The 27500-nt window shown below is 44.3% G+C and overlaps 1 protein-coding gene across 6 annotated transcripts in view; it reads left to right on the forward strand.

Moving 5' to 3' along the window:
• LOC126992876 (aminoacylase-1-like) overlaps nt 1-27500 on the forward strand; it is a 55614-nt gene that overhangs the window by 12712 nt on the left and 15402 nt on the right. For all 6 annotated transcript variants that reach the window (XM_050851697.1, XM_050851701.1, XM_050851702.1 and 3 more), the window contains exon 2: nt 9183-9291. The gene's annotated coding sequence lies outside the window, so the exon portion shown is untranslated. The remainder of the gene's footprint in view (nt 1-9182; nt 9292-27500) is intronic.

The raw sequence follows: 27500 nt of genomic DNA on the forward strand, positions 1-27500 counted from the left end.
TGTATGTATGTATGTATGTATGAATGTATGTTTTCATGCTTGTATACGTACCTATGCATAACAATCCATTCCCAACAATAATTTCTTTCACTCCAAAACACTTTCATTCCCTTAAAATTATCCCCAAAATCCACTGCACTCCACTCTCCTCATCATCACAACAATCCACCACCACCACGCCCCTTCCACCGACCACTCCCTTCCCTCTCCCTCCCCGCCCTCATGCCTACTGCAACAACGCCTATGCATTATTTGGCCGCGCATATTACAACGCATCATACATAATATCGAGAGTACGAGATTATTATTACAGTGCTCTCGGCCGCCACTAACTGTTTCCCCGGACGTGCTCCTCTTCCGCACACTCCCAGGGCCAAAAGACTCATACTTAGGTTCCCACTTCACAAATTCCAGATCGCCCCTATGCTGTCCAACTTCCTAATGCGAGAGCTCACCAGTTCCACACACTCCCGGGGCCAAGATTCATACTTAGGTCCACACTTCACAAATTTCAGATCGGTTTCACGGTGATTGCTCCCTTGAACCTGCTAACCGATGCCTGCTTGTCCCCACTCCTCCCTCGGCAAGATCGCCCCTATGCTGTCCAACTTCCTAATGCGAGAGTTCACCAGTTCCACACACTCCTAGAGCCGAAAGACTCATGTTTAGGTCCACACTTCACAAATTTCATATCGGTTTCACGGTAATTGCTTCTGTAAGGGACTATCATTGTTTTCATTATCTGTCATTATAGTTTATTCGTCTACTGCACAACAGAGACCTTTCCCAACGAGTTCCATATTTCTTTTTTATAATGTACTCCTTCCTTCCTCTTTCCTTCTATTTTCTTATTTCTTTTCGATTTATATAATTCTTTGCCTCCTCTTCATCTCCCATCTCCCTTTACCCTTTCTCTCTCCCACTCCCCCAATCTCATTTTACCTTCTCTCCTTTCACTTCCTTCCTCCTCCGCCTCTTCCTCCCTCCTCTCCACCTCTTCATATCTCTCCTATCTCCCTCTTCTCCTCCAAGCCTCATTTTGTCTCCTCTTCATCTCTCTTCTCATCAAACCCTCTCATAATGTGTTGGTATCTTTATCTACACTTCTCTTTGTTCCTCCTCCTCCTCCTCCTCCTCCTCCTCCTCCTCCTCCTCCTCCTGTCATCGTAGCCTCAATTCACCCCTTCAGGTCCACAATGACTCCAAGTTGAGAATTGGACAAGCACCCTCCTCCTCCTCCTCCTCCTCCTCCTCCTCCTCCTCCTCCTCCTCCTCCTCCTCTTCCTCTTCCTCCTGCTACTTCCCACAAACACACCGTTTAATACACCATTGCCCCTGTCCAATCTGTGTATACGAGGAGGGGAAAGTAAGAGGAGGAGGAGGAGGAGGAGGAGGAGGAGGATCTTCACTCTATTCCTCCCTCGGTCACCTTCCCCCTCCTCTTCCTCCTCCATCTTCCATTCCCCTTCCATATCTCTCTCTCTCTCTCTCTCTCTCTCTCTCTCTCTCTCTCTCTCTCTCTCTCTCTCTCTCTCTCTCCCTCCCTCCCTCCTAAAGAATTATGGGAAGGGAGGAAGGGAGAGTTTGCAGGGTGACGGACGTTGTTGTTGTTGTTGTTGTTGTTGTTGTTGTCGTTGGTGGTGGTAGTGGTGGTGGGGGGGTGGAGAGAGCGGGGGGGGGGAGGGGGGAGGGGATCTCTCTCTCTCTCTCTCTCTCTCTCTCTCTCTCTCTCTCTCTCTCTCTCTCTCTCTCTCTCTCTCTCTCTCTCTCTCTCTCTCTCTCTCTCTCTCTACTTATACATTCCGATAATCCTCTTTTGCGCTAATATAACGTGGACTGGAAAATTACACACATTAATAATACTGGCGGCGCGACAAGCCTCATTTCACCATTAGTCTGGGATGAAATGGAGACGCGGGCGAGTTTTTCAGCGAGTGTGAGAGTCGTAAATTAAAATAAAGAGTAACGAGTAGAGTGAGTGAGTGAGTGAGGGAGGGAGGGAGGGAGTGGTTAAGAGCTTATATTAGAGGTTCTTAAGGGTTGATGTAAGAACCATGTGTATAAGGCTAGTTTATTTAGTCAGCGTGGGAGTAGCGGATAAAAGCAAAGAGTGAGTGAGTGAGGGAGTGAGGGAGGGAGTGAGTGGTTAAGAGCTTATATTAGAGGTTCTTAAGGGTTGATGTAAGAACCATGTTTATAAGGCTAGTTTATTTAGTCAGCGTGGGAGTAGTGAATCAAAGCAAAGAGTGAGTGAGTGAGTGATTTAGACCGTATACAAGAGATTGCCAAAGGTGATCCATGTGTCTGTTGCGAGTTGCGAGTAGTGAATATAAAAACAAACAACACAACAACACAGACAAAACAAAACATAAAACAAAACAAAACACTAAAAGTAAACAAACAAACAAACAAACACGCACAGTAGGCCTTGTTTTTTTTTCAGTGAATTACCAAGTAAGTTAATAATTCCATCCCTTCCCTGACCTCCTCCATTTCCATTAATCCTGTTTGTGTCTCAGTAGTCCCGAGGAAAGAAGGATCGGCTACTATCTCCATACGTTTTCCCTCCGTAATTTGATCCCCTCCCTCAGATCTTCCTCCTCCATCAATCCAACCTGTTTTTGTTTTGTTTTGATCTCAAGGCAAGAAGGAGTAGATGTCAGACAAGGTGGCCGGTAGCTAGACCTTCGGTAGACTAGACTTCGTTAAGGTGGTTTGCAGAAGGAAGATGTGTTCGCATGGTATAGAGAATTCCAAAAGACTATTCAGCAACGCTTCGGTAGACGGGTTAGGCTCGGTCTGACTCTGATATGGTAAGGTGTGCAGGGAGAGCTGGGCTGGTAGCTAGACCTTCAGTAGACTAGACTTCGTTAAGGTGGTTTGCAGAAGGAAGATGTGTTAGCATGGTATAGAGAACTCCAAAAGACTATTCAGAAACGCTTCGGTAGACGGGTTAGGTTCGGTCTGACTCTGGTATGGTAAGGTGTGCAGGGAGAGGTAAGGGGCAGGTGTAATATATCAACTCTCACCTGGGGCTTGGCGGGAGGGTGCGGCGGCGGGGTCGGGAGAGGAGGCACGGAAGCGGCGGCATAGCAAATGATCTAAGTTGTAGCATAAACACACCGGGGGATCACTTAGGCCAGCGGAGGTAATGGATGAAGTGAGGATGACTCTCTCTCTCTCTCTCTCTCTCTCTCTCTCTCTCTCTCTCTCATAAACACAGATGAGTACGTAATCGCATCACACCGCGTTCCCATCATTCTTACCGTCACTTCCACGTCCATTTATCAAAGGTGCGGGTGTTTGCGTGTGTAGGTGTATAGCGCTGTGTGTGGAGATATCGCTGGTTGCGGCGTCGGTACCTGTGTGTGTGTGTGTGTGTGTGTGTGTTATTAATAATTGCTTTAAGTGGTAATTCGTCGTAGTTGTGTTGGTTGCAGAGTTGTAGTTTTGGTGGTGGTCGTGTCCGTGGCTGTGATAGTGGTGGTGATGGTCGTTAGAAATGGTGGTTGAAGTGTATTGGTAGTATATAGTAGCCGTGGTTGTAGTAGTAGTAGTAGTTGTTGTTGTTGTAGTGGTAGTTGTTGTTGTTGTTGTAACTGATATCTAACCGTATAAGTCGTAGGAGAAACAACAACAACAACAACAACAACAACAAGAGGAACATCACCACCACAACAAACAACGACACAAATAATACTACCAAGTCATGGGCATCACCAGCATCACCAGCACCACCAGTAACAGCAGCAAGCATAACACAACACTACCGAGAACAGGGGGTTGAGGCCGTGAGAGGCAGGACATAAAAACCTAAGAACATAAGGGGCGATATTACAAGACACATTCGCTTGTCACATCAACTATTTCTAAAGGTCAAAGAGGGGGTCAGTCGGGTTCTAATGAGTGTTTCTAAAGGTTCATGGTACAGAGGAAGAGTCACACTATCACAAGGGTCATAGAACTACTACTGGAAATGCCCATAACTCCTACGAAAGCCTTGTCAAATGAGTGTTCTTGGGCAATGAAATATCTTATAATACGACCCCTTTACGTTAGGTTAGGTTAGGTTAGGTAAGTTAGGTTAGGCTAGGTTAGATTAGGTTAGGTTAGGTTAGGTTAGGTTAGGTAAGTTAGGTTAGGTTAGGTTAGGTTAGGTTAGGTTAGGTAGGTTAGGTTAGGTTAGGTAAGTTAGGTTAGGTTAGGCTAGGTTAGGTAAGTTAGGTTAGGTTAGGTAAGTTAGGTTAGGTTAGGTTAGGTTAGGAGTGCGAGAGGCAGGTGGGCATATACAAAGCAGCTCTCGTAAACATCGCCCCACCTATATCACTCTCCATGAATTTATCTAACCTGTTCCTGAATGTGTGTATCGTATTGGCACTCACAACATGACTGCCGAGCCTGTTCCACTCATCCATCACTTTGTTGGTGAACTAATAATTCTTGCTAATGTCTCTGTTGAATGTGAATTTATCCAGTAGTAGTAATAGTTGCAGTATCAGCAGGAGCAGTGGTAAACATAGTAGTAGCAGGAGTGGGGGGGGTTGAGGCCGGAAGAAGCAATAGGAGCAATATCAGCAGTAGCGCCACCAGCAGTATAGGGGAACGCGGCCACTCTGAGGGCGGCCATCGCGGGCTCCACAATAACTCCCGCCCGTGCATTCCCGCCGCCCATAAATCCATCCGAAGGGCACAATTGACATATTAGATTACACTCCAGGCCAGCAGGCGACACCCGGCCAAGAGAGAGAGAGAGAGAGAGAGAGAGAGATACATACAGACTGACAGAAAGACACACAAGAAACGGACAACAGGCGTACAGACAAGCAGACGGATAGGAAGACACAGACACAGATACATAGATAGACAAATAAAAAGATAGTACATATTTACTGTGTACTTCTTAACATCAATACAGGGGCGTTTGTAGACTCCTTAACAGCGAGAACACCTGTATTTAACAAAGGAGAGTGCAGTTTCGTAAAAAAAGAGCTTCGTGCACGACTATAACTCCGTCTCCAATGAGTTCGCTGTATCTGTTATAACGTACCACACTTTCCTTCTCCCTGTCCGCCGGCCATCATCTGTTATTTATATGCTTTCGCCGTATAGTGAGAGCGAATGGTGTTCCTGCATATATAAAAAAAAGGGGTGTCGTAAAATAATGTTATAATGAATCATTTATATATTTTATCTTCCGGGAAACGTGCATTACGCGGATTGCTTTCTATAATTGAAAAATATTGCAAGAAGTTCACCGGTTCACGCGTACACGCAGCGGGAATTGCAATATGTACCCGCGTGGGATGTGTGTGTGTTCTTTTTGTGTTGTTTTAATGAAATAACAATTGTAAATCACTACTAATGACGGTGATGGCTGCGGCGGTGATGGTGATGACGGAGGTGGTGATTGATGATGATGATGATGATGATGGTGGTGGGTGCAATAGTTAGTTGATTTTCATTATTATTATTATTATTATTATTATTATTAGTAGTAGTAGTAGTAGTAGTAGTGGTAGTGGTGGTAGTAGTAGTAGTAGTAGTAGTGATAGTAGTAGTAGTAGTAGTAGTAGTAATAGTAATAGTAGTAGTAGTAGTAGTTATTCCCTTCCCTTCCCTTCCCTTCCCCGCCCACCGCCTCTCATATACACACACACACACACACACACACACACACACACACACACACACACACACACACACAGAGGGGAAAAAATAGATCAAAGAATACATCGACCGACCAATTAATTACGTCGCCTCGTAGCTACAAAAACAATGTTCCCGGTAAGTGACACACGGCCGCCACGCGCGTCAAAAGAGCGATGAAGGGAAAAAAGACACAATCGTCGACAGAAAAGATACTGAAGGAATATATATAATGGCATGCCCGATAATTATGTATGTGTGTAGTATCGGTAGGAGGGAAAAAGTGAAGATATTAATACTTTTTTTTTTGCAGTATAGGAAATAGCGCAAGGGGAAAAACAAAACATAACATTAACTATACAGGGAAGGCGCCTTAGTACTCCCCTGTGAAGGATAATAGGAGTTGGCAGAGGAGAGGGTCAATTTCGGAAGGATCTGTGTCTTGTTACTACTACTACTACTACTACTACTACTACTACTACTACTACTACTACTACTACTACCACCACTGTTTCCTCTACTCCACCCCTTCCCCTCCTCCTCCTCCTCCTCCTCCTCCTCCCACGCCTGACTTTACTACCTCCATGCCCCGCGCCAATAAAAGTCGAAGGTTACCCACTGTTGGGGGTTCGTCAAATTGATATTGCTCGCCCGCTAACCATTACCAAAGGGAGAAAAGTGTATAGGGGGGGGGGAGGTTGTGTTTGTAGGGGGCGGGGTGGGGAGGGGAGGGTCTGTGTGTATGTGCTTGTGTGTGTGTGTGTGTGTGTGTGTGTGTGTGTGTGTGTGTGTGTGTGTGTGTGTGTGTGTGTGTCTTTCTCTCAGTCTATCTATCTCTGTAGCACAATTTACATTTCTAATAATAAAAAAAACGAGAGCTGAGAAAAAAATACAAAATGAAAAAATAATAAAGGAGAAAGCGAACGGACATTAAAAACTTGATAACAGAGAGAGAGAGAGAGAGAGAGAGAGAGAGAGAGAGAGAGAGAGAGAGAGAGAGAGAGAGAGAGAGAGAGAGAGAATAAATGGAAGTCTTAACAAAATCCACAAAAGGAAGAAAAAGAAAAAAAGAAAAGTAACAGAGAGAGAGAGAGAGAGAGAGAGATAGAGAGAGAGAGCGAGAGAGAGAGAGGAAGACGTGGGTGATGGATGATGAGGTAGCCATTCACACCATCACTCTGCTCGTCACCAGGAGGAGGAGGAGGAGGAGGAGGAGGAGGAGGAGGAGGTGGAGGAGGAGGAGGCGGAGGAGGACAAAGAAGCCGACATCATTAATGGCTTGGGTTTAGAGTCTTCAAATCAGGAGCAAACAACCCCTTCCTCCCCTCCCTTATCTCCCCCTCCCCCTTACCTCCCCTTCCCTTGATCCTCCCCTTTCCCTTTATCCTCCCCCTCCGTGATTCTCCCACTCTCCCCGTATCTCCCCTCCCTTCTTATCTCCCCTTTATCACCCCTTTCCCTTATCTCCCCTTCCCCCTTATCCTCCCCCTCTCCCTTTTCTCCCTTTCCACGTATCCTCCCCTTCCCCTTGTCTCCCATTACCCTTATCCCCTCCTTTACCCTTATCTCCCCTTTCCCCTTATTCTCCCCTTCCTCGTATCTCCCCTTTCTCTTATTCTCCGCTTCTCCCCTTATCACCCCTATCCCTTTATCCTCCCCTTCTCCCTTTATCTCCCCTTCCCTTATTCTCCCCTTCTCCCTTTATCTCCCTTCCCTTATCCTCCCCTTCTCCCCTTATTTCCCTTCCCTCTTACCCCTCCTTCCCTTTCCTCTGTTCCCCATCTTTCTTACCCCCATCCCATCTCCCATTCCACTCTCCCCTTCAACCCCCATCCCCTTAACCCCTCCCTATTTTCCCCTCATTCTTTACTTCCCTTTTTCCTCTTTCTCCCTCATCCAGTTTTTCCTCCTCCCATCTTACCATCTCCCTTTTTCCTCCCCCCTGTCCCTTCACTTCCACTCCCGTCTCCATTTCTCCCCATTCTCTCCCTGCCCCTATCTCACATTCCCCTTATTCCCTCCTCTTCCTCCTCCTCTCCCCTCATCTCCCCCTTCTCCATTTCCCCTTCCCTTGTTTCCCATTCTTCCCTCCCATCTTCTCTCTTCAATTATCCCCTTCTCCCTTCTTCCTCTATCTCCCATCCTCCCCCTTCTCCCTTCTTCCTCTATCTCCCATCCTCCTCCTTCTCCCCTCTTCCTCCATCTCCCATCCCCCCCTTCTCCCCTCTTCACCCTCAATATAGTTTTTCATCCCTCCTTTCCTCCACCCCTCTCTCTCCCTTGCTTCTCTCCCTCCCTTTCCCTCCTTCTTCCCTCTTCCCTCCCTCCCTCCCCTCTCCTCTTCCATCTTGAATCTCTATTTGTCAATTAGATGATGTGTTGAGAGTGGAAAAAGGGAAAGAAGAGGAATGAATAGAGAGAGAGAGGAGGCAGAGGACGGGAAGGGAAAGGAAGGGGGACTGTTTTTTGAGTAGATGGGGGATGGAGGAGGAGGAGGAGGAGGAGGAGGAGGAGGAGGAGGAGGAGGAGGTGCTGGTGAGTGCTTGTGACTGGTGTGATGGTTTGATTTAGAGAGAGAGAGAGAGAGAGAGAGAGAGAGAGAGAGAATGTGTGTGACGCCCTGGAAACACACACACACACACACACACACACACACACACACACACACTAATTGCCCTTGTGAGACGTCAGGTGAGGCAGCGAGGCATTGAGAGAGAGAGAGAGAGAGAGAGAGAGAGAGAGAGAGAGAGAGAGAGAGAGAGAGAGAGAGAGAGAGAGAGAGAGAGAGAGAGAGAGAGAGAGAGAGAGAGAGAGAGAGAGAGAGAGAGAGAGAGAGAGAGAGAGAGAGAGAGAACCAATAGGACCAGACGTGACAAAAGGACCCTGAAAGTTTGTGTGGAAGAAATGCAGAAAATAGTATTTGCTAAGTTCCCCCTCTCACGCACCCCCCCCCCTTCACCCCCCCGCACCCCCCTCCTATTAAAAGTCAGCTCTGGTTCAGGAAGGAGGAGAAGAAGCAGGAGGAGGAGGAGGAGGAAGATTGGAGAGGAGGTGTGAATGGAGAAGACGTGTTAGTGGGAGGAGGAAAAGGGAGAGAAAGAGTTGGGAGTCATAAAATTTTGTGCTCTTAGCAAATAGTTATTTATTCTCTCTCTCTCTCTCTCTCTCTCTCTCTCTCTCTCTCTCTCTCTCTCTCTCTCTCTCTATCTATCTGTCTCTCACAATCGAGGTCTGTCTCCATTTCTCTCTCTTCCCTTTTCTCTCCTCTCTTCCTCCGTTCCTCTCTCTTACCTTCCTCTTCCTTTCCTTCCCTTTCCCTATATATACCTAACTAGATACCCTCCTACCTACTTACCTACTTACCTACTTGAATTCAATCTTATTCCCTCTCATTCTGTTATGTATATTTCACTCCTACTAATTATTCTGGTTAACATGTTTAAGAAAAAGAGGAATCAGAAAGACCCACTTGTAACTTCACCAATCATTTTCCTTTCTCTATATATATGTTTCCTTTTTTTCTTCCATCGGTGCAGGAGGAGGAGGAAGAGGGGGAGGATCAGCAGCCTGTGGAGTTCATGAAGTGTCCGTATCAAGAGAACTCACGACAACTCTGCATCTGACGGCGGCTCGTAAAGGGAAAAGGTAAGGAAGTCGGAGTTTTGCTGCAGGACAAGGAGAAACTCAAACGAGCATATGCCAAAGACTGGATTCCCCTCGAGGGCCTAGAAAGCGTTCAGTATCCGCTCGCTCTCGGCCACCATCACCTCTCTTGTTTTTCTATTGCATTATTCCTGTTGTTTATTTTTTACTTTTTTTTTTTACAGCAAAGGAGACAGCACAAAAAAAGGAAACAATAAAAAAAAGCCCGCTACTCGCTGCTCCTGCCTGCCTGCCTGATCCATTTTCTCTCTCTCTCTCTCTCTCTCTCTCTCTCTCTCTCTCTCTCTCTCTCTCTCTCTCTCTCCTTCCGTTATTCCATTACTTCAGATTCCTCCTACCATTAGGGTTTTTTTCTTTCCTTTAATATTCTTCATCTTTTTTCCCTGTTTTCCTTTTCCCTGAGTCAAGTCTTTGTTATTTCAGACCTCCGCTATCATAAATATATCTTTTTCCTTGACATTTAATAATTTCTGATACATTTTTTTTGTTTGTGTGTTTCCTTCGTCGATATCACCTCAGCTTTTTTTTCTCCCATTGTAATTGTCATTTTCTCCTTTCATTTATAATTCATGATTCTTTTTTGTTTTGTTTCTTTAAGTCGTCACCTCAAAAGTCTCTCATCGTCATCAGTGTATCTATTTTTTTTCCTTTCCTTTTCATTTTTTATCCGGTCATTTATAATTCATGATTCTTTTTTGTCTCTTCTTTTAGTCTGTCACCTCAAAAGTCTCTCATCATCATCGGTATATCTATTTTTTCCTTTCATTTTCATTCCCGATTCGTTTTCTTTGTTTTCATTTTCCCGTCGGCGATGTCACCTCAGATGTCTCCCTTCATAAGTGCTTTTCCCTGATGATAAAAAACAATCACACATTCTTCTTTGTTTCCAGCTCCCCTTAGTCGCTATTTCCTCACACTTCGCGCATCGCCAGTGTTGTGTTTCTCTCCTTTATTGTTTGTCCCGCCTGGTGTCTTTTCTGCTGCCGCTGTATTACATTATTAACTTATTGTTGTATTATAGAACATGTTAAAACCACTGGCTGAATCCCCACCCCCACACCCACCCACCCACACACACACACACACACACACACACACACACACACACACACACACATTCGCTCATCTCCCGTGGAAGGGCATTGTTCTGGGCGTGATTAATTACATGTTCTTTCCTTTCTGTGTGTGAGAGAGAGAGAGAGAGAGAGAGAGAGAGAGAGAGAGAATGTACTTGAAAGGGAAGGACATGTAAGGAAGGAAGGAGAAGGGGATACTAAAGAAAAGGGGAGAAAAAAAAAAGACTGATTAGTGTATGGATTGTGTATGGATAAATAGGAAAACAAAAAGGGAAGGGGAGGGACATGAGGAAGCAAAGAAAATGGGAGAGTAAGGGAAAGAGAAGATACAGATCGAGGATGAGTGAAAGAACGGTGGATATGGAGGAGAATGGGAAGCAAGCAGTTGGGAGTTCGGTGAGAGAAGGAAAGGTCTGGCAGTATTTAGAAGAAGGGAAGAGTACGTATAGCTGGGCAGACACTATAGGAAGGAAGGGACATGTGACTATCCCTGTCCGCAATCAATAATATGCTAATAGACCAATAATCCCTTCAGCCCCAATTAATTCCCTCCGCGCGGTAGAACTCATCACAACGGGAAGATAAGAACGAAAGGCTGAAAAATGGACACGTGGCTCTACTCCTGACGGCGATCAATAGTATGCTAATTGGACGATGATTCCTCTAATGGTGCACGATACTTTAGATTTAATTCCCCCCCCCCCTCCCCCCCCTCTCCCCCTACGTGTGGCGATGTCTAGTACCGCGGGATATTGAAGACGAGTGTGGCATTTTACTTTTAGACACACGCTCCACCAACGTTGCCAGATTGTCGTACTCTGCCTCTTATATATACCGACTTCCGACCTCAAAACTGTCTCCTGGTCTCCAATAACGAGATTCATTTATATTTATCGTTAAAATGGTTAATTCCTGATGTTTCTTGGCAATAGTTATGCGTCAGAAACCGGTAAATACTATGCTCTGAGTACGACGATCTGGCAACGGTGCGCTTCACGATGCTCTTGTGCCATCTGGTTCACAACTGCTCTTCGCCGGGACTGCTGTGAGGAACGCATGGAACTTGAGGTCGAGAATAGCCTATTGAGAGAGACGAAGGCCCCGTGGAGGAGAGTTAAGGGGATGTACAGAGACGTGGGGGATTGATGTGCTTAGAAGTCAAGGCAGACAGAGGACCAGCAGAAGACTTGCCATCAACAGGTCTCGTAAGTGGTTTGATGAATCCGGCCTCTGCACTGTAAAACTGGCCCTAGTATCCTTCAGGCACCTTCGTTGACGCCTACTCTTATAAGCTGCGTTGACATGATAATCCATTTCTGTTTTAAGTTACGCGATGCTGTTTCTCGTGTCAGTAGGGGATGGAGAACATGTTAGTGGGTGTTATTGATAAGCCTAACCAAACCCCTCTTACACATCATAGCCTCTCCCCCTTTCTCTCTCTCTCTCTCTCTCTCTCTCTCTCTCTCTCTCTCTCTCTCTCATCGTATTGGTGTATATTCCCTTTTTCTCAATAACCTCCGAGGCTCTTCCGTTCCCTTTATGCCGTCCAGAGTTCGAGTCCCACGCCTCACTTTTCCCTTCCCCGCCGGCCCTTGACTTCCGCCTACTCACTCAGCAACCCCACTCGTGTCTCCTCGAAGAATTAAATCCCTTCGTCCGACCACTCGAGAGGCGTTATTAGACCTCTCGACCACGCGTTCTGCTGCTCGTGGAGTGGGAGGTTATAAGAGTTTTCTGTGGTTGGGGGATATCCCTGTGGCACTGGTGTGGTTGGGGGATATCCGTGTGGCGCTGCGTCTTTGTTTCTGCTTCTGTTTGTCACCGCCACCGCGATAATAATAATGCTAATAACAGTAAACATCCATCTATACACTTACCGTTCCCCCTTTTGCGAACTGAGAAGTATTGTTATAAATATACTTGAGTTATACATCAACTTTCGTCTCTATCAAATCCCAACACGGCGGCGGCTCGCTTTCTCTCTCTCCGGCTTGATTTTTGCATCCCCAGAAATGTTCGATAGCTCGCGTGTTTTAGTTTGAGTTTCTTTTCCGTCCCTCGAGTGTTTGCCGGCCGGGCTTTCATTCCTGAGTTCCTTGAGCGGTCAGTGCAAGGCTTGGAAGGCCCGATTGGAATGGGATGGATGAAAAGTAGGAATTCCTCGCGACGCAGCGCAAAAACTATGGTCACACGGCGCCGGCAGAAACCTTTATGAAAATTCTATACCAGTTTGAGAGGAATCAAAATAAGAAGACAAATGAAGGAAGAAATAAGAGAAATTAAAAAGAAAAAGTAAAAAATAAGATCGGATAAGATGAAATAGGATGAAATAAGTAGAAAAATGAACTGGGGAAAGAAGGATGAATAAAATCACGCTATTGGAAGGTTAAGGAGTTTAGGTTGTTCAGGCGGCGTGCTCGGATGTGTGTGTGTGAGTGGGTGTGGGTGTGTTCGTATGTGGGTGCGTGTGTGCGTTCCCTGAAGGCACTCAATGAAACTTGTGCATATCGGCGCCCACAACTTGGCAGCACACACCGGCCCGGAGAGTCGCCGCTGCATGGACACAGTTGGGCCAAGTTAGTGGGTCTTGATATTCCTGTTAGACCTTCATGCCCCGAGTGTAGAGCGGCCGTTGTCTCGAGCCTTGAGCGGTGCACGAAGAGGCCCATGTGACTTGTGTTGTAATGGTCTTTATGTGTTTATGTGTTATGTGTTTATGTGTCTTTATGTCTTTATGTGTCTTTATGTGTTATGTCTTTGTGTCTTTATGTCTTTATGTGTTATGTCTTTGTGTTTGTCTTTATGTGTCTTTATGTCTTTTTGTGTTAAATAACTGGAGGTTTTCTTCTTGTTATTGTTGTTGTTGTTATTGTTGTTTATAAGCTAACTCAATCTTGTCTCGTATAAGTTTCTGACGTAACTGGGAACCCATCAAGAGTGACTTTTTTTTTGTTTGTTTTGTTTTCTTGGCATTTTCTTTATTTAGGGGATACATTGTTTTGTCTTTTTTTTCTTTTTTTTTTTTGCCTGTTCGTACCATTAATTCTAAATATGCCTGTGTAGATAATTTCAGCCTTCCAGTTTATAGTTTAGTTCCTCATCTTTTTTTTTATCTGTTGTGGTATGTCGTTATAGTATTTTTTATGTATGGAGCTTCGCACTTCACTTTTCATTTTCATGTTTCTCTTTGTGAAGTATAACGTTTGCCTTTGTGAAGATATATCCGTCGTCCATTACGCATTTCCACTTCCCTTGATTATTTTCTTCCAATTTTCCCCCCGCGGCACATGAATCAAAGTCTATATCCTGGGGAAGGCGATTCGTACCTTTTGATTTTCATTTTACCTCTCTGTGTTAGTAATTTCCGTCATGAATTATGTGTTTTGCTTTCTCATACTTTCCTTTACTCATTTCTTCCTGTGGTACATTATTCAGAGGTCGGTTCGAGGGGGAGGGGTGGAGGGATGTGATTTGTAGGGTCGGATTCTAAGACATTTCGCCGCCCAAGAACACCTAATTGACAAGGCTTTCGTGGGAGTGGTTTGCATTTCCAGTAGTAGTTTTATGACCCTGGTGTTAGTTTGACCCTTCCTCTGTACCGTGAACCTAAGGAAACACTCATTAGAACCCGACTGACCCCCTCTTTGACCTTTAGAAATTGTTAATGTTATATGCGAAAGTGTCTTATAATACCAATCGTATTATTAATTTAGCTTTTGTCTTTGCGTAGAGAGTGTCCCCCATCCATTATGCCGGTACATGCCTTAGCGAATTGTATACATTGGTTAAGTACAGTGGAGCGCATGTCACTTTTCTATTTCAGGTTGACTTGTCTTTGGTGAAGGCGGCGGGAGCTGAGGTGAATAAGCGAGGAGTTATGCTTTTATTTTATTTAGAGGGTTTGATGGCCCGTATTCATGGTAGAAGTGTCAAGGAAGTCGAGGAGAAGCGATCGTAGTAACCCAGCTTCACGGGAAAAGTCAGAGAACCGAACTGCAGGAGTCCAGCGCTAATGGGTCGTTTTGAAGACTGCAGTGGTAGGGACAGGTGACGGGGAGAGACGAGGAACACATGGCCGGAAGAGTGTTGGAGATTGAGGCTGCAGGAAGAAGGAAGAGAGGGAGACTAAGGAGAAGATGGTCAGATGGCGTAAAATAAGAACTGTCAGCGGAGCGATCGGAGGAACAGGACGTGAGAGATAGGAGCAAATGGAGACAGCGTAGCAGGAACAGCGACCTCATAGGAAAGACTGGAAAAGCTATAGAACACTCATAAATCGTTAAAAAGAAGTACATTAATAGGCTACCGCGCGCCAGGACCCGTATTCATGAAGCCTGTTTGCAATACTTAACGATTATCAGCAACACAACGTAGCCGAGAGCTGTTACGCTATGTTGCTGGGAATAGTCTAAAGTTTGCATGCAGATTTTACAAGCTTGAACCCGGGCAGCGCAGTAGCCTATTAATTCTGTACTTTTAACTTAATTTAGCGACTCAAAAGGCTCTCATGTCACTACTAACCGACCCTTCTTTTAATTAACTCTGCATTCGATTAAACTCCTTCCCCCTAAACTTTGTCCAATCCCTTTACTCTAGTTTCCCTTCCCCTTGCCTTCATTTTCCGCTCGTTCACTAATTTTATTTTCTGTTATCTCTCTTTTCTCTTTACTAGCCTCGCTCCTTCATCTATTCCTCTTTCTTTTCCTTCCATTTCCCATTCATTCACCATTTTCATTACCCGTTATCTCTTTTCTCTTCTATTATCTTCGCATTCTCCTTTTTCATTCCGTATCCTCTTTCTTTCCCCAGCCGCTAAAACTTAACCACCAAAACTGTCCTTCTTAAGAGTCAAATTTTGGCCAGTTCGACAGTCCACCCCAGTCATCGTTGTAATCGCCCGAACCAATCCATATCCACCACAATGATCTGTTCTTTCTACTCAAAACCAGACACTAATAAAGAAATTTCCTGTGTGGTTTTCTAAAATTCCCTCCTTTTTATATCAACGCCAAACACAAGAGCTATACAAGGAATTTCGTCGTATTTTGTGTATGGTTAGGGAGCTTACGAACTTGCTGTATTGGACTGTAAGATTAACCCAAAGCCTAGGTAGTGACACGCTGCGAGTGGTTAAAAGGAACAGATTAACTTTTAAGGAATACGAGCTCAGCAGACCTCCCTCCCCATGGCCTTTCACACTCGCTTCATTTATTCAAGGGCCAGGGAAGCATGAATTTCTTATACAATCAAAGGACGTTCATGTTTTAAGAGGCACTGTGAAACGTTTTATATCATTTTCTACTGGTGAAGTCGTGGTGTGTTGCATGTTTTAAGAGGCACTGTGGAACGTTTTATATCATTTTCTACTGGTGAAGTCGTGGTGTGTTGCATGTTTTAAGAGGCACTGTGGAACGTTTTATATCATTTTCTACTGGTAACGTCGTGGTGTGTTGCATGTTTTAAGAGGCACTGTGGAACGTTTTATATCATTTTCTACTGGTAACGTCGTGGTGTGTTGCATGTTTTACGCAATCCTTCATCAACTGACCCTTGGGATACACCGTTTACGTTGTCTGATGCGTCTTGTAAAATGGAGAACATCTTGGGTTTCTGCTGTAGATGGTGACGAAAAAATGAAAATGAGGAAAAGTAAGAACAGGTAAAGTAGGACAAATAAGAAGGAAAAGAGATACGAACGCAAGGACAAGAAGAAGAAATACTAAACCTTGTGTATTATCGTCTCTCCGGGTGATGTCGTGGCGTCTAACAAGTTTTACACAAGTTTTCATTAGTTGAGGTTTGGGATGCGCGCTGTCTGTTGCGTCAAGCTGCAGAAGACGCCTTGAGCCACTGATTGACGTTGTGAAATTACTATAATAAACACATCTCCCTCTCCTCCTCCTCCTCCTCCTCCATCGAAGAAGAAAGAGTAAAAGAAGAAAAGCAGTGATGATAATAGTGAAAAAATTTAAGAAGAGTAAGAACAAGGAAAAAAAGGACAATTAAGAACGAAAATGGACATGGATGAAGATAAGAAGAAACATAACGATGACAACAAGAAAATAATATAAGAAAAGGAAGAAGAAAAAGAAAATAAAGAAAAGCAAAATGATGTTAATGATGAAAACAAAAGAAAAAAAAAGACGAGGACGAGAGAGAACAAAAATAGACATGAAAGCAAATAAGAAGAAACAAAGCAATGAGAACAAGAAAATAATATGAGAAAAAAAAATAAAAGAAGAACAGAATAGAAAATTAAAAAAAAGATTATCCGCGACGAGATTTTTTTTTTCACATTAAGTTCGAATTCCAAGTTTAATGTATCGAAAACATTTTAAAGAATCATCACCCAGTATTTTTTTTGTCAGCACTGAGGCGGACACACACACACACACACACACACACACACACACACACACACACACACACACACACACACACACACACACACACACACACACACACAAAGTTCACCTCACGGATTTAAAGTTGAAATTATTAAGTGGACTTGGCCTTTTCTGTCTGTCTGTCCGTCAGTCAGTCTGTGTCTGTCTGTCAGTTTGCGTGTCTGGCGCTCTTTACCAGTCAGCGTCAGCCAGTCATTCTTTGTGTGTGTGTGTGTGTGTGTGTGTGTGTGTGTGTGTGTGTGTGTGAACCAGTCAATCAGTCAGTCAGGCTTTGTGTGTATCTTTCACTGTCTCCCCCCCTCCCCCCCCCCCTCTTTTTATCTCTTGTTTCTCTCCCTCCACCCCCCCACCTCCCACACACACACACACACACACACACACACACACACACACACACACACACACACACACACACACACACACACACACACACACACACATTGCCAAAGGGTGGGATGAAGTCTGCGTGTGACAAGAAGACGATGAAGAGCGCAAAGAGACGAGGAAATAAGATGGATACGTGAGCCAAACCTTCTGTCGATCGCTCAATACCAAACCCACATCCTCTATCTTTTCCCTGCCCCCCTCCTCCTCCTTTTTTTTATAAGCCGCGAGCAACAAGGCGTCTCACTTTCCCGTCCTTGCCTCAGACTCGAAGGGAGGCTCTCTAGAACACCTTGCGGCCAGTAATAGAGACAGGTACCAGGTATATAGACAGGCTATCCATAAGACTCACTGTTTACCTGCCCGTTCTGTGTTGCCTTACCTGTCTCTACCTATCATATATATTCGTAATCTTTCAACTTAACATTTTTTTTTAGTTTTTTTCTTTATATTTCGGTTATATTTTACGATACACTGTGAACCTTCTTTTTCTATTGTGTCTCCCTATGTTGTTTTCCCTTCACCCATCATTCGCATTTGTAATTTTTCCACCTTATATATATTTTTTCAGGTTTAAAGGGTTTATATTTCACCTCTCTTTGATACCCTCTCTTTATCTGCCTCTCCTATGTCTAATGTTTTCTTTGCCTGTCTTTCACATTTATACTCTCCCTATACCTCATTTTTTCTAGGCCTATCCATTCGCTTTTACCTTTCGCGTCTGCTTGCTGCCTTTGTGTTCTGATATGATGTGTTGTGTTATGTTTCACCCGTATTCAGTGTTTTACTCGTTTTTATTTCTCACTTGTTTGTTATTTGTTTATTTTTACTCTCTGTGTTTGGTTTGCTCAAAGGGTAATAATCATGTTCTTTCTAAATGTCATTGTAACGTTTCTGCTGTTAACTTTATTTGTGTATTATTTCTTTTTCGCATTTATTCAACGTTTTCTTCATTTCCATTTCGTTTGAGAGAGAGAGAGAGAGAGAGAGAGAGAGAGAGAGAGAGAGAGAGAGAGAGAGAGAGAGAGAATAAACACACATAGAGACAGGCAGAAAGACAGATAGACACAGACAGACAGACACACACACACACACACACACACACACACACACACACACACACACACACACACACAGACCACAGACAGACAGACAGACAGACAGACAGACAGACAAACGGACAGAAAGACACACAGACAGACACACAGACAGACAGACAGACAGACAAACAGACAGACAGACAGGTGGAAGGCTACTTTGAACCCAAGGTGTGGAGGAGAGGAGAGAACGTGACGAGAGAGAGAAGGAGAAAAGTGGGCGTGAGTGTTGCTATAGTGGAGGAAGAGGAGGAGGAGGAGGAGGAGGAGGGGGAGGGGGAGGAGGAGAAGACGAAGACGTACAAGGAGAAGAGGAAGAAGAAAAAGAAGAAGAAGAGGAAGAAGTAAAAGAGGATAGGGCAGAAGAAGAGGAAAAAGAGGAGGAGGAGGAGGAGGAAGAGGGGGAGGAGGAGAAGACGAAGACGTACAAGGAGAAGAGGAAGAAGAAAAAGAAGAAGAAGAGGAAGAAGTAAAAGAGGATAGGGCAGAAGAAGAGGAAAAAGAGGAAGAGGAATAAAGAAGAGAAAAGACGAAAAGATGAAGAAATTATAGGACAAGGAGAACAAGAAGGAAAAGAAGAAGGAGAAGGAGGCGGAGGCTATGACGGAGGAGGAGGAGGAGGAGGAGGAGGAGTAAACGAAAAGAACGGAGGCAGAGAAAAGGAGAGAAAAAGGGGAGAGAGAAAGAGAGCAAGGGAGGGAAGGAAGAGGAACTGGAAAAGACGGAGGAGGAGGAGGAGGAGGAGGAGGAGGAAAACAGACCATGAGAGAGAGAGAGAGAGAGAGAGAGAGAGAGAGAGAGAGAGAGAGAGAGAGAGAGAGAGAACAGGATATTGGGGAGAGAGAAAGGGGAGGAAAGGGAGCCAGGAAGTGAAGGAAGAGGAACAGGGAAGGAAGAAGAGGAGGAGAACAGGGAAGAGGGGAGAGAGTAAGGAGAAGGGGAGAAAGAGAGAGAGAGAGACAGGCACTAGGAGAAGGAAGAGGAGGAGGACGGGGCAGCAGAGAGAGAGAGAGAGAAAACGAAGAAATGGAGACAGCCAGGAAGAGGAGGAAGAAGAGGAGGAGGAGAACGGGGTAGGGGAAGGAGTGGTACGGTCTCATCTCGGCTATTCAATCAGCGGCAACACAAACAAGATATGTGTGTGTGTGTGCCAAGCTGGGTTAATATACTGTTCTGTTAGGGGGGCAATAACACGCCGCTTTGTGACGACTAGAGGGCGGCGGAGAGGGATGGCGGGAAGCTGGAGAAGGGGAGAGGGTGAGGAGGAGGCTGGCTAGTTTAAAGGCATAGAAAGGAGCTGCAGGGAAGAGTGAAGGGAAGGGAAAGCCAAGAAAGGATGGAAGGGATTAATAAACGAGAGAAATGAGAGAAGAGAAGGAAAGCTGAAGGGAGATTGGCGAGGGAAAGGCGAGAAAGCTAGTTAAAGAAAGGGAAGGGAAAGGAGGAGGAGTAGAGGAAGGAAAGATGAAGGAAGAGCCAACAGAGTGAAGGAAGGGAAAGAGAAATGAAGGAAAGCTAATAAAAAGGAAAAGTCACACTGAAGGAGAAGAGTACCAAGAGAGGAAAATGATAGAGGAAGAAAATAGTGAAAGAAAGGAAGAGGAAGAAATGGGAAAAGCGGAAGAGTTAAGAAAGGGAGGCGAGGGAAGGGTAGGTAAAACTTTAACGGCCATACTCTTAAACATTTCGCCCAAGCACACACACATTTGACAAGGCTTTCGTATAAGTTTGGGGCATTTCCAGGTGTAGTTTTATGACCCTGGTGGTAGTTTGACTCTTCTTCGGTACCATGAACCTAAAAGACCACTCATAAGAATTCACTGATCTCCTTTTTGGTCTGTGGAAATAGTTGATGTTGGGGAAGGAGGACTCTAACAGTGCCGACCTAAGACTGACGGCGGGAGAGTGAAGGGAATACAGAACGAAGGGAAGATGAAGAAGGAAGAGAAAGGGAGAGGAAGAAAGGAAGAGGAAGAAAGGAAGAGGAAGAAAGGGAAAGGAAGGAAGAACCAAGCTTAATAGAGGATTTTTTTTTTTTTTTTTTTTTACAACAAAGGAGACAGCAGGATAGAAGAAGAGAAGAATGAAGGGATAATAAAGGAAGGAAATAAGGATGAAGGGAGGTAAGGAAAGAACGGTAGACCAAAGAAAAAGAAGGATGAAGGGCAATAGAAGAAGATATGAAAAATGAAGGGAAGAGAGAAAAATGTAAAGTAAGGGATGAAAGATGAAGGGCGGTAAGCTTAAAGAAGATGAAGGGAAGAAAAGGTACACACACACACACACACACACACACACACACACACACACACACACACACACACAGAGAGAGAGAGAGAGAGAGAGAGAGAGAGAGAGAGAGAGAGAGAGAGAGCAGCCTGACGAAGATGATGGAAAGCACAGAAAGAAAAATAGGAAAAGAAGAAAAAAAAGATGACAGGGCAGGAAAGAGAAGGTTCAACACTGTCTTAGAGGAAGGGTGAAAGAGGAGAAGGAGGAGGAGGAGGAGGAGGAGGCCTTTGGTAGATTAGCGGAGTGGGGATATGGAATGGAGGGAAGAGAGAGGCCTTGATTAATGGGTTGGAGGAAGAGGACCGGGGAGGAGGAGGAGGAGGAGAAGGAGGAGTGGAGGAAAGGAGTGAAAGGCGAAGACTGAAGGAGATGTGAGGGATGACGGGAGGAGAGAGAGAGAGAGAGAGAGAGAGAGAGAGAGAGAGAGAGAGAGAGAGAGAGAGAGAGAGACTACTACTACTACTACTACTACTACTACTACTACTACTACTACTACTACTACTACTACTATCACCACCACCACCATCAACAACAACAACAACAACACTCCAGGCACCGCAGAGAAAAAAAAAGTTAAATAATAGAGACAATAGATTTATTTAATGTCCCGACGCAATAATTTCGGAGATTAAGTAAACAAAAGTACGACGCCGCCTCAAGCCGCTCCGCACCGACTCTTTGCGTAATTGACAACAGGTATTTGCTCTTCACGGCAGTTAAAAGTACTCCCGATAATGCACCGTAAAATCCTCGCACGCCAATTAGTAAGCCGCAGGTATACACTAATTACTTCACCTGTGTTGTTGTTTTTTGTTTGTGTTTTTTCAAGCAAAGAAGACAGCACAGGGGCACACGAAAAAAGGAAACCAATAAAGGAAAACAAAGCCCGCTACTCGCTGCTCCTGTAAAGAATCCAAAGAGGTGGCAGAAAGAGCAGTTAGTTACGTGAATGAGTTAAATGAGCGACCTCCTCTACCTCATCCTCTACGTCCTCGTCGTTCTCCTCGTCTTCCTCCTCGTCGTCGTTGTCTTCTCTCTCTGCGTCTTACTGGTACTTTTTATTTTCTTCCTCGTTTTCATTTTCGTCTCATCCTTGTCCTTCTCCTTCCATCTCATTACTCTCCCTCTGCTCTCCTTGTTCTTCCTACTCCTCCTCATCTTTATCATCCTCTTCCTCCTCCTCCTCATCATCATCATCATCTTCTATCTTCTTCCCCATTCTCCTTATCTCTCTTCTTCTCATCCCTTTGTTCCTCCCCCTCCTCTTGTTCCTCTTCCTCCTCTTCCTAGTTTATAACAGGATCTGACTTATATGAGCTCGATAATACATAAATTTATACATACATTCATACATACATAGGTGCATGCATACATATATACATACATAGGTAAATAATTAAATAATGCATGTCTACATTCTGCTACGCGTTGTTGTTGTTGTTGTTGTTACTATTGTTTTTTTGTTTGTTTGTATGTATGTATGTATGTATGTATGTATGTGTGTGTGTGTGTGTGTGTGTGTGTGTGTGTGTGTGTGTGTGTGTGTGTGTGTGTGTGTGTGTGTGTGTGTTTAGATTTTCTTGTGATATTTTTTTTTTTTTTTGTCATTTCTTTTGTTTTTTCTCTTCTCTCTTCCGTCCATCCTTCCTGCTCTTTATATATACTTATTTGTGCATCTATTTTATACTCAGTTATTTTTTTTCCCCACCTCATCAACTGTCAACAATAATTATATAGTTTTCCTCCTTTATTTTTCCTCTTTATTCCTCCATCTTGCCTAACTCCTCTTACTTACTTTATTCTCCGTATTTCTTATTTCTATATCCGTCACTTTTCTTATATTTTGTTTTCTCGTCGCCTCAGAATCCTCCTTATCCTCTACATTGTTTCATCTTCACCTCAGTATGTTATTAACTATACTCTCACTATCATTTCTCTTCTTGTTTTCTTCAGTCATTCTTCTGTAACACTCTTCTTACTCCCTTTCACTTCCCTTATACTTTCAACATTTCAATCGTTTATTATTTTTTTCTCCCCTCTCTGTCTGCCACTAACTATTCGGATCTACAAAGACGTGAATGATGAAGGGATACGAACATCTATACGCAATGTACCGTACTTCTTATTTCAGTGTCCAGCCACTTTGTTTATATTTTGTTTTCTCGTCGTCTCAGAATCCTCCTCTTTCTCTTCATCGTTTCGTCTTCATCTCAGTATGTCATTAACTATCATCTCTCTATCATTCATCTCCTTTATTTCTTCAGTCATCCTTCAGTAACACTCTTCTTACTCCCTTTCACTTCCCTTATACTTTCAACATTTCAATCGTTTATTATTTTTTCTCCCCTCTCTGTCTGTCACTAACTATTCGTATATACAAAGGCGTGAATGATGAAGGGATACCAACATCTATAGGCCCAAGTTTACGCTATATAACCCCTACTCACCTCCTCCTCCTCCTCCTCCTCCTCCTCCTCCTCCTCCTCCTCCTGTGACGAATGGGAGAGGAGGCGTCGGTCGAGGAGGTGAGGAGATAGATGGTGTGTGTTATTGGCTAAGATGACCACACAGCTCCCCCCCCTCCCCCCCCCTCTCTCTCTCTCTCCCCTTCCTGTCCATCCCCTCCATTCACCTCCCCTTCCTCTCTTCTTCCCTTCATATGCGTCCCGCCCTCCCTCCCTCCCTTCCTCCCAGCCCATCTTCCTTTCCCTTCTTTTTTCTCTCTTTTCGTATCTTCATCTTTCCCTTCCTTCCTCCACCCTCCCTCCCACTCTCTCTCTCCTTATCTCCGTCTCTCCCTTTGTACCCGCTCATGATTTTTTTTACCATAAGACTTTCATGAAATATAAAATTTGCACCTCGTAGCTATTATCCACCTCTTTGAAGCACACACACACACACACACACACACACACACACACACACACACGTCGGTCGATTTCGGAGCTGGGCTTAGGACCGCCCCCTCCCCCTCCTCCCATACATATTCTTGGTCCCCTTGATGGATAAGCTGTTTCCTCTTCCGCTTCATCTTCGTTTTTTTTTTTTTATCTTCTCGTTCCTCTTGTTTCATTTTGTTGCTTTTTCTTTTTTTTATTATTTGTTCTTCTTTTTCTTTTTAATCACTCAACTTTTTCCTCTTCTCACTTTCTTGTTGTTATTATTGTTATTGTTATTATTATCATTATTAGTATTGTTATTTTCATCGACATTAGTATAATTATCAATATCACATTTTTTTTTCTTTCATTTTTTTCGCTTTTTCTTCTTTTCTTCTCTTCTTCCTCTTGTTCTTTCTTCTTCTTCTTCTTCTTCAGCCTACTCTAACTTCTTATCATCATTATCTTTTTTCTCACTTTTGCTTCTTAATCTTCTTTTCCATTTTTTCATCTTTTTATCTTGCTGTTCTTCGTAGTCTTCCTGTTTTCCTTCCTTCTTTGTTTCCTTCTTTATTTCATCATCAGCAGCAGCATTCTAACCAGACGACCCAGCCCACTGACACACGCCGCACTATTCACCCATAACCACGCAACCCCTTCCCCATCCTCCCTCAACCCTTCAACCAGGTGTTCACGCGTCTATCTCACGTAAGGAACTGCAGGTGCTACACACACACACACACACACACACACACACACACACACACACACCTCTGCTCTGAGAAGATAGCGTTTTATAGTGGCTCCCGTCATGCGCCTCTTCCCTCCTCCTCTCATTCTCTTCTCTATGGTCCACCACCACCACCTTCTGCTCCTCCTCCTCTTCCTTCATAAACACTCCCTTTTCCATCTCTACATAATTTCCGATCTTATTTTCTATATCGATACGTTATTCACTTCACCCATTCCGTATTGTACTGGTTGTAGTAGTAGTAGTAGTAGTAGTAGTAGTAGTAGTAGTAGTAGTGGTCTATGTATCAATCTATAACCCCTCTCTCTCGCACCCTTCTCTGTCACGCCTCCCGTCCTCCTCCCCTCCTCGCCCCATCAGATCGTCGCCCGCTATCTCCGCCATCAGGATTCTTGGGCGCGGCGCCGTGTGTTCGGGACAATACAAGGCGCCCCGATACCATCACCTGCCTCTCGTGGACCTGGCGGGCGTGTGTCGATAACCTCACCTGGGGCACACACACACACACACACACACACACACGCACATAAGGATAACTGATTGAATAGGAGATAGATAGAGAGATATAGAGAGAGAGAGAGAGAGAGAGAGAGAGAGAGAGAGAGAGAGAGAGAGAGAGAGAGAGAGAGAGAGAGAATTAATATGTTTGTGTTTGATGCATTCTAAAGAATCCAAGTCCCACATTCTCTCTCTCTCTCTCTCTCTCTCTCTCTCTCGCTCGGATGTGTGAGAAGAAAGTCATCTCTCTCTCTCTCTCTCTCTCTCTCTCTCTCTCTCTCTCTCTCTCTCTCTCTCATTACCTTGCCTTTTCATCTTCATCAACTAACTTTCGCATCTTCACATGTATTTTCTTTAAATTTTTTTCCCCTGCTCTCTCCCTCCCTCCCTCCCTCCCTCCATCTCCTCCTTGTCTTCATGCAACAACTTTTTTCCATTTGCGCGTCTCCATTCCCAGAAGAGGCGAGCGGCGGCACTTAAGTCTCCTCGTCACCTTTGTCCAAGAGCATGTTCCGAGTCTCTTTGTATTAGCACCTTGGCGGAGTTTGATAACCCTTCTTTGCCTGTGATGTCCCTCCACTAACAGAGCGATAACTAGAGGAAAACAGGAGAATAAGAAAAATGGAAGATAAAGAAGAAAAATAAGTGAAAAGAAAAGCTAGAAGGAGGTGAAGGAGGAGAACTTAGAAGAGGAGAAAACAACGATAACTAGAAGAAACAGCAGAATAAGAAAAAATAAGATAAAGAAGAAAAACAACTAAAACGAAAAGGAGGAGGATTAGGAGGAGAACTTAGAGGAGGAAAAAACTGAAGGAAAAGAAGAAGAAACAAGAAAACTATGATAAAAGAACCAAATACAAAAAAATAAAGACGATAAAGAGAAAAAGAATCTCGTCTTATTGGTGGTTGTTAAGCTCAGGGGGCGTGGCTTATTTTCTTAGTCTGTTTGAACGGGGGATAGTTTCTTCCGGTCACATTGGTCCATCCTTATAAGACTTCGACATCAAGTTCACATATTCGACAAGGCTTTCGTAAGAGTTGTAAGCGTTCCCAGGGGTAGTTGTATGAGCCTGGTGGTAGTTCGATCCTTCCTCTGTACTATGAAGCTAAAAGAACACTCATTAAGCTTAGTGGGCGTGGCTTATCTTCTTAGTTTGTTTGAACGGTGTGTAGTTTCTTCTGGTCACATTGCTCCGTCCTTATAAGACATCGACAGCAAGTTCACATATTCGACAAGGCTTTCGTAAGAGTTGTAAGCATTCCCAGGCAAAATATCGTACACATGGCATTGCATTCTCGTAGTTTTTGACCGATAACTCTAACAAAAAAAACGAAAGCCATCTGTATTCAACCGTTTTACGATAACTTGAATTTTCTATTGTTATTTGTGTGGTTACGACAATCTTGAAGCCTAAAAATTATAAATGCAATGTTCAGAATACGATAATTTGTCAACGCTGTTCCCAAGGGTAGTTGTATGAGCCTGGTGGTAGTTCGAACCTTCCTCTGTACCATGAAGCTAAAAGAACACTCATTAGGACCCGACTGATCTCCTTTTAGACCTTCGGAATTAGTTGATTTGAGAGGCGGCAGCGTCTGAAAATGGCAACCAGAATGTTCTCTCCTCCTTGTGACGTCCTGATCAGCTGTGTGGGAGGGGAGGCAGCTGTTTGATCATTAGTTTATACACTTTGATGAGAAACGTTGTAATTGACGTGTATTTTCTTCTTTTGTCATCTTTATTTTTAAGTGCTTCCAAATTCTGCGAGTGACAAAAGAAGAGAACTTTTAAAGGGAACACAAAGGAAGAACAAACAACAGCAGACCTTCCTTAATAGATCTTTTTATTTTCTTCTTTCCTTCTTTTTCTGAATGGCGGATAATAGTTTTGCGTCATGTGCAAGGATGATGTCGAGTGATAAAATGAAGAGGAGGAGGAGGAGAAGAAGAAGAAGGAGGAGGAGGTGATGGAGGAGGAGGTGAAAGGAGATTAAGACAATATATTATTTAAGTATCGATGAAGCACCCTTGACAGACCCCTCCCCCCCTTTTTGACACCTCACTCTCAACACACCTTCCCTTGAAACACCTCCCCCTCACACTTGGCACATCCCTTCCTCCTCCTTCTCCTCCTCATCCTCCTTCCAACATCATTCATTTCTCATTTTGCCTCCACCTTTCCCATTCTTCCCATTCTTTCTCCTTCTCCTCCTCCACCCTTTCCTTACCTTTCAGTGTGCCTCCTCATTCTCCCTTCACTTCTCTTCCTTCTCCTACACCAATCACTTTATATCCCTTACCTTCGCCTATCTCCTCTATTCCCCTCTTTAACCTCCCTCTCCCTCCCTCTTCCCCAACTCTTTACCTTCCTCCTGTGTCTCCACCCTCCCCTCCCTAGTCCTCTAGCGCCTTGCCATCTCTCATACCTCTCCCCCCCCCCCCGCCCCCAACCCCTTCCCTCCACCCCCATCTCTTCCTCATGGTCGTAAAACAGGAGGACTAAGAAAATGGCTTTGTTATCACCCCTTTCCTTCATGGCCCTTCCAAGATTCACACAAAACCTTCTCTCCTTCCCTTCCTCCTCCTCCTCCTCCCTTTCCTTCTCTTCCTCCCCTTCCCTCTCCTCTATATGCCCTTCTTTCTCATTCTCCCATATCTCCCACTGTATTTTTCTTGTGATATTGACTCTCCCTCCTCCTCCTCCTCCTCCTCTTCCTCTTCCTCTTCTTCCTTTCCGTTCCCCTTCGTGTGTCAGATAGCGTGTGTGTTTGTTTGTTTGTTTCTGTGTATGTCTACGTGTGTGTGTA

This window comes from Eriocheir sinensis, unplaced genomic scaffold (genome assembly GCF_024679095.1).
Source record: "Eriocheir sinensis breed Jianghai 21 unplaced genomic scaffold, ASM2467909v1 Scaffold511, whole genome shotgun sequence".
NCBI lineage: Eukaryota > Metazoa > Arthropoda > Malacostraca > Decapoda > Varunidae > Eriocheir > Eriocheir sinensis.